Source organism: Desmodus rotundus, chromosome 3 (assembly GCF_022682495.2).
Source record: "Desmodus rotundus isolate HL8 chromosome 3, HLdesRot8A.1, whole genome shotgun sequence".
Taxonomy (NCBI): Eukaryota; Metazoa; Chordata; class Mammalia; order Chiroptera; family Phyllostomidae; genus Desmodus; species Desmodus rotundus.
Genome location: NC_071389.1, coordinates 45,481,415 through 45,489,653, shown reverse-complemented (window position 1 = coordinate 45,489,653; position 8,239 = coordinate 45,481,415). Strand labels below are relative to the sequence as shown.

General features: G+C 43.3%; 1 pseudogene; it reads left to right on the top strand.

The window, feature by feature from the left end:
* Positions 1-3,737: 3,737 nt before the first annotated feature.
* Positions 3,738-7,852, top strand: LOC112309267 (eukaryotic translation initiation factor 4E type 2 pseudogene; annotated as a pseudogene).
* The last annotated feature ends 387 nt before the right edge of the window (positions 7,853-8,239 follow it).

Sequence of the window (8,239 nt, the reverse complement as noted above, 5' to 3'; positions counted from 1 at the left end):
ATCACATTACTAACCATTGCATTTGTATAGAACATAAATGTTTACAAAAATCCTTTTTACTTAAATAATTCCATTTGTTCCTCTCACTAACCTGGTAACGCAGGCTGAGCAGGGGCACATTGTCCTGTTTTACAAATGGGGAATCAGAAACTCGGAGAGACCAAGAGACTTACTCAGAGCCTCACCATCTCTAAGGGGCAGAATCCACACAGTCTGTTCAAGCTGCGAATCCTGCACTTGTACTGTGTTGTCCCTTCTCTTCCCTCCTCTCTTGCACTGTACACTAAACTTCTGGTACATCTCTGCCCTTGCCACTGGCCTGTTGGCTAGGACCCATCACCAGCTCAGAAGGAATTGAGCTAGACCAAGCTGGAGCTGCTCCTTGTTTTCAGGCTCCACTTCCCAAACCATCTGGCTGTTCTGACCTTCCACAAAACAGATGCAATGGTTTGCAGGCTGTCATCAATCTTTGCCACCCTTTGAGAGTCCAGTGACTTTCTGCAGCTCCCAGCTGCCGTAAATGTTCGTTATGCCCAGGTAAGTACCTGTGCATATTAATCCTCAGGTCACACTAACCATGTAAAAAATTTACAAGTTCACTTAATTTCTCTAGGTAGACAGTAAGCTGAGAACGTGCCTTGGAGGCCAAGGCTTTCCTATAGTTTGACTCAAAGAACATCTGATGTAAAACTTGCTCTACCTTGCCCAGTGGCAGAAGCAGTGAGCTCCATTCCACCCAGCTCAGAGTCACAGCCTGCTGACCACTCCCCCAGCCCTGTCCCTATCTCTAACCCCTGTCAACCACTAACCTGTTCTTCCTTTCTAAAATGTCATTTCAAAAATATTATATGAATAGAATCATGCAGTATGTAACCTTTGGAAATGGCTTTTTCTGCTCAGTGTAATTCCCTGGAGATTCAAGCCTTCCTATAGGGTTTTGTTTTTGTTATCTAAAGTCCATATAATAAAATTTTTTAATTTATCATTTAGTTTTAACCATTTTTTACAAATTTCACTTAGATTTTTGTTTCATTTTTAATCATAGCCAGGGCCCCTTCTAGCGATGAAAAACTTGTGTATTGCTTAGTCTTTCAGAGACTCCATGTCTTCACCTTTAGAATGAGCACAATAATTACACCTCTATATTAGTTTGAAATCTTAAAGTTTCAGGGAGGAAAGCACCCATATTCCCTTCATTAGTGGAGGATTATTGTTAAATGCAAGACAATGTCTTCTTTAGCCACAGAGTGACTTCAAGTCCCAGTACTTCAAGCATTGCGACAAACACCAGGCCGTATGCATTATTTGAGGGGGAACAACGTTAGATTTGATGATACACCTTTTCTGTGGCTCCTTGACATTCTTATTGTCCGGGATAAAAGCTCTGGCTATTTCCATTATAGAGAACCTGTAATGGGCCCACACCAAACCCCTTAAAGGAACAGTCTTCTCCCGTGGCCCTCTTGTAGACCCAATGGGGGAATCTCTAAACCTCTGTGTCTGGCCATCAGTCAGAACCAACCAAAGATGAAGGTTGCTTTAGGAGGTGATGCCATGGTGCTGGAGGTATCAGGATGAAGACTCCATAGCAGATACAGGATGAAAGCAGAGAGTACAACTGATCCCTGGTTTAGTCTTTAGTAGATGAAGGTAGTATTTGTCTTATTCTGTGTAGTACAAAATGAAAAGTCTGCATTTAGTCAGTATTCTCAGAAGGGGACTTTGGATTTGAACAGTCTTTAGGGCGTAATGGACCCCTTCTATGGAGGACAGGTGTTTCACAGGGTTGTGATGAGAAACAAAATTCAATGTCCAAGAACACCTGGCCAGCTATAAAGCCCTACAGGCACCAGTAATTTCACAATGTCACCTGATTATTATGAATTCAGTGTCATTTAAGTAGTGTTTTGGTTACATGCCACTGGAAAGGAAATTTGTGTGTGTGTATGTGTGTGTGTTTTAAATAAAAGACCCTGGTTTGTCATAACTGGGAAGGTTAAACAGGAAAATTATATATATATTTGCTTGTGTTTCTGCAACAAGACAGTAGAGTTCAGTACAGAGCTGAAAACAAGGCCCCTGGTGTCTGAAAGTGTCTGTGGGCAGGAACATACAGACCCAGATGGTAGCTTCCGGGTTTCTTGTGATAAGAGTTACAGAGCGGCCAACAGGTAGGAACGAAGGCCGATCACCAGGCACAGGCAGGCTCCTGGGCTGTGACATAGCATCTAAAACAAACATAAACCATTGAAAGCCTGTAAGTTCTGGCTCCTTCGTCAGATTCCACATTCGAGATGCAGAAGGGAACTAAACTACATCTTTTTTAAAAAAGATTTTATTTATTTTTAGAGAAAGGGAGAGAAACATCAATGTGTGGTTGCCTCTCACATGCCCCCTACTGGGGACCTGGCCCATAAATCAAGCATGTGCCCTGAGTGGGAATCAAACCGGTGACCCTTTGGTTTGTAGGTCAGCGCACAATCCACTGAGCCACACCACCTTTCCAACTTTCAAAATAAGACCTTCTTTTAGGTCAGCCTTAGACTGGGGAAATGAGAGGATCGACCACCTAGGACGAGCCCACCACCCCCCAACACTATAAATAGCTTCTTCCATTTGTCAGGGATCCCCCTCGTCTTGGTAATGAGTACCTGCCGGCTGCCGCTGACCCCCTGCTGAAGCCAGCGTTCAGGAGCACAGAGGGAAGTCTGTGTTGCTGTGCTTCTCTGTGTCTGTGCAGCCAGCTCTGCCCCGAGTCACTGGGCATTGTCACTGTAGGAACTCCTGAGACCAGATCACAGGTCCTCATTTTCCATGATGATTTTCCGACTGTCTTATTTTGTGGATCTGTGATAGGAATATATCTTTACATATCCCTCGCCACCCCAAACCCAAGTCTTGAGTGTCTCTATACCTATTGTGCTCCCGTTTACCCCTGTAATTGCCAGATTTTCTTGTCTTTCGTGATTTTTCTGTCAGCTCAGCCAAAATGTGAACTCCTTCAGTACAGGGACTATGTCTTTCTTCTTGGTACCCCTGCCCCTAGCAAAATGCCTAGCGCATAATAGGTGCTGTATAAATGTTTATCAGCTGAGCACAGAAGAACCAGAATGCATCCACAGGAAGGTGAGTAGGATAGAGAAGGCCCTGGAATCTAGGTCACATGGGGAACTGTGCTTGTGTGAGACAGAGGGGGTGGGGAGGGAGGTTATGCTGCACAGAATAATGGGCCCCCAAGGATATCCATGTCTTAATTCCTGGAACCTGGGAATGTATCATGTTACATGGCATGGGGATTATAGGTGCAGATGGGATTAAGGTTACTAATCTGACCTTAAAATGGGGAGATTATTGTGGATTAACCAGGTGGTCAGTGTAATCATGGGGTTTTCAAAAGAGGGAAGCAGAAGGGCTGGAGTCAGAGAAGACATGATGACAGATGCAGTGGCCGCAGTGACATGGCCACGAGTCAAGGAGTGCAGCCGCTTCTAGAAGATGGAGAAGGGAAAGACTGGGTTTCTTCTAGAGCCTCCAGAAGGAACTCATCTCTGCTGACACCTTCATTTTAGCCCTCTACAGACCATTTCAGACTCCTGAGCTCCAGAATTGTTAGATAATAAATTTATATTTAAAAAAATTTTTATTGACTTTTGGGTGACATTAGTTAATAAAATTATATAGGTTTCAAGTGTATGATTCTATAATACATCATGTATATTGTATTGTGTGTTCTGTACCCAAAGTCAAGTCTCCTTTCATCATCATTTTAAATTTGTATTTTTTGGACCTCTAAATTTGTGGTAATTTGCTACAGCAGCAATTGGAAAATAACATAGTGGCTAAGCTGGGGTAGGGGATGCAGAGGGAACCTCAGGAAGCATGAACCTGGAAAAAGAAATGGCCGTGTGGCAGTACCTCAGTCAGCATCCAAAGAGAGCTCAGCTGAATCACCATAGATCAAAATTAGTTGATGGTTAGATTAGCATTGGCCAACAGCTCAATATGTGGGAGGCTGCCTCTAGCTTCCCAAACAGTAAGTGTCTTTAAAAACTTGGGAGAAACCTCAGTAGTGCATGGTGTAAAAGTCAGTCAGACCTGGGGTTGAATTCTCTGCCACCCGTAACTGTATGATCTTAAACAAGTTATACAACCTCTCCAAGCCACAGTTTTCTCATCTACAAACTGGGAAAATCTGTTTCTTAACTAGGAGGGCTGTTATGAAGATTAAATAAGAACTCACGTAACATGCTTAACATAAAGCCTGATACCTAGGAAACAATAATTGGTTTCTATTACTAAAAATATGCGCACAGTCTTAGGTAACTTTGTAAGAACAGTGTTTGAGGCATCCACATACTTCCTACTGCCTGTGCAGTCTGTGGTGAGTTCTGGGAACAAAAGTCGAAAAGAACAACCAGGATGGTTGAAAGACCGCAAATCAGGTCAGATAAAAACGACATCCCAAGGAATGAAGAGGTTTGACATAAAGCTATTTGAAATATTTTCAGGACTGGCTACATAATTGTGGGGTCCAAAGCAAAAATGAAAGGGTGGGTTCTCTTGTTCAAAAAATTGTTAAGAATTTTAAGATGACAGTAGGAGTCCTTCTGAACACAGGGCCCTGTGCCCAGTTTCATACACCCGCGAAGCCGGCCCTGTATATTATCACTTAAGTGATAGATTCGCTCTGTGAGGCAGTGGCGACAGCAGCAGCAAGAAGATGAAGAAGGTCAAGTTCTGGAGAGATGACGATGGTGGGGACCATGGTCAGGATGAAGACAGCACGTGGAAAAATGGTGAAAAGGAAGACATGGAATGAGAAATGTCTGAACAGCAGCAAGAGGAAGACTGCTGTGTTGTCCCGGGACGGGCAGAGCACCTCCTGCTGTACAACCGCACTTGCTGGTTCCTCAGGGAACCCCAGGTGGGCCCCCTGGCTCACAGCTATGAACAGAACATCACACAGATTGCTACCTTGGCCTCTATGGAGAGGTTCTGGAGGTTTCACAGCCATGTAAGTGTCTCCCTAGAATCAGACAGGTGACTTCTTTCTCTTCAAAGAAAGAATTAAACCCATGTCAGAGGGAATTAGCAAATAAAAATGGTGGCAAGTAGATTACTTGGCTGTGTGAGGGCTTGGCAGCCTGTTACTGGGAGGGTATCATCCTGGTCGTGTTGGGGGAACAGTTCATGGCTGGGGAGATCTGTGGGCCTGTGATGCAGGAGGTTGCAGGAAGACATTATTTCAGTATGGAGAACGTATTGGCGGCAACCTAGCAACTACGATCCAAATCTGATGTGTACGGGTATGGTCCAAATGGGTGGGAGGGCTCCAGCCAGTCCTTCCACTGCTTCCTGAAAGGACATCCCTGAGCTGCATGCTCCGCATTTGTCCTCATCCTGGAGGGCGGATTCTGCTAGACACTGTTCAGCATTGCTGACTTCATAAGGCAGAAAAATGAAAAATGTGACTTTGTAACAGATAAACATTGTTTTAATGGGGTCCTGTAGAGGAGTATTCAGCCTTTTATTTGCTCTGTGCTGTCCAGATGCCTCGTGGGCATTCTGCTGCACTCTCCTCACCCTTCCGGGCTGTGTGAAAGGCATTGTGACTGTGTGCACAAGCCAGACCTGTTGCCTGAGAGTTATCATTCTTATGAATGCCTATGTGTCCAGGAAGAGCTTTTTTGTTGGAGAGTCCTGGAATAGCTGTAAATGTGCTCTTCTAGCTCTGCCATTAAGTTATTGGGATGTTTTGTTTACTTCCCTGACCTCTTCCCCCAAGCCCATCACTTTCTGAAAGTGTTTTTGCAGGTTTTGCATCATCCCCTGCTTATGCTCTTGTCTTCCCGCCTGCAGCAGTCTCTTTCCTTTTAGGCACTGCTACCCGTAGAAATTGCATCCTGTGGACCACGCTGGTCTCGTCGAGGCTGCTGTGAAAGTAGGCTCGGTAAATTACCCGGGAGCAGAACCCAGTATGATCACGAGAGAGGTACAAAATACGTTCCACATGCAGGAGTTGGAGCTGAGGGCAGTGACCGAAATCACGTTCCCAGACGATCAGAGCTCATGTGTCAAGCCTGTTTCTGTGGGTTCTTGCCGGCACCTCACTGAGGAAGGGAAATGCAAACCTGGTTGTTGCCAGACATCGGCATTTAATATGGGAAAGTCTGTGATTCTGAAACTAGGATATCTAAAGAAAAGGCGACCTTAGTGGGTGGCTTCTTTTGCATGGAAGTGCCTGTCTGCAGTGGTTGGAAAAACATACTGTCAGTCCTCGTCTCCTGATACCGTATGTTAGCAAATGTGTTCTGATCCCGGATACCCGTACAGTAAATTCCTAAAGGCTGATGCAGGCATGCTTTAAAAATGACCAGTCGCTCATCAAAGCACCTAGGATTCAAGTAAGTAAGGATTAGCAGTCCTATGGCGGACTCCAAGTAGCACTCACTGTCTTAATTGACTCTTGTGAGCAAAAACTGCAGTACCTTAAATTAAGGCTTCTCTTTAACCATGTCCTTGAAGGTTAGGAGACTACTCAGGTCTCAGAGAAGTCATATGAAGGTAACGGGCATTTCTTTGTTGTGCTTTCACTATTACTCTTGTCCTACTTTTTAACTTCTGAACACCCTCTAATTACCACTGTGTGGGGATGCTCTTTTCTAAAAGAATAGAGAAGTATGGGGGTGGCAAAAAGAGGCACTTTCATTATAGGTAAAGGTAGATCTGACAAGAAAATCAAGTAGTGCTCCAAGAATGAATGTCCAAGTATTTGCCAGTGGAGAAGTAGCAGAGGCTGTGACAAGAGTGATTACACTATCAGAGCAATTGTCTATGGCCGTGATAAATAGAAATATCGGGGGGAAGAAAAGGGATGGACTTGACGCCAACAGAGAGAACTAGAACTTAAGGGGAAGAAACTGCCGGCATAACATAAGGGAAAACATTGCAACAAGCCATGTAAAGATAGGAGAAACGTTAGCACTTCTGTCCTTAGAGGTATTCAAGCAGAGGGTGGGCAGCCACTTTGCAGTTACTTTATACCGGAGGTAAGAGAACTCCTCATCACTAGAAGTGTTCAGAATCTGAAGAAATAAAATATTAATTGCATGACTTCTAAAATTTATCTCCAGTTCTGAGAGTTGGTAGTTCTATTAAATATTTTTAAAAGGGGGATTTAAAGAGCCCTCAAACTTTTCTTAGAAAAGTAATGTAATTTTTGAAAAATATGGAATACACACACTCACACATATACATACACCCCTTTCCTGCCATCACAGATTTTAATATATTTGTCCTATTGTATTATTCCACTTACATACAGTTTTTCTGTTTATGCATTTCATTACATGCTATTCCATTAAGTGGACATAGTATAATTTGTTATTCCCTAATTATTCATTGCTCATTTCTTTCCAATGTTATTATAAAGAGCCATGCTCTAGATTCTTTTTAGATGTTTTTGAATATACAGCTTCTCTTTGCTCTAATAAATGCTTTATTAGAAGAGTTAGAGTTTATTTGGTTGCAAATTATATAGCTCATTGGAGCAGCTTAAATAAAAAAAAGGCTTTGTTGATAAAAAACAATCACAAAAATACAGAATGCAAGACATACCTAGGAACTGGAAAGTTGCCCAACACACCACATCTCTCCTTCCTTGTCTCTGTTTTCTTTAGAAGGTCAAGGCTGTCTCTGCCTACTCTTGGTTCCTTCAACTTTGGTTCATATGGAGCTTTGACTTGCCTTGGAGCCAGAGGTCACGAGTCTGGATCAGGAGTCCAGAGCCAGCCACTAGCTGATTAGAACATCTGTATCTCTTGTATTGGATTCCTGAGCAAGAGTCTGATTAGCCACACTCCCCTGACTTTGTGACCTGTGCTCTCCAGTTGGAGGGGGTGGGGTATTGGCAGTGGGGTCAGGGCTGTGGAGTCTGCCTAGACTCAAATCAAGCTTCTCTGTGTCTCTACTTGCTAATCTGTAAAATGAGGATGACACTGGCACCTACTACATGAGGTGATTGGGAAGATGAAATAAAATAATCCTTGCAAAGGAATATAAGAAGGGCACATGAGACGCTGTATAGCTCATATGGGTTAGCTCTTAGTTTTTTTAAAAAATTATGGAAAATACACATAACAAAATTTACCATTTTAACTATTTTTAAGTGTACAATTCAGTGGCATTAAGTTGATTCACATTGTTGTGCATCCTTCACCACTGTCATAACCAGAACTTT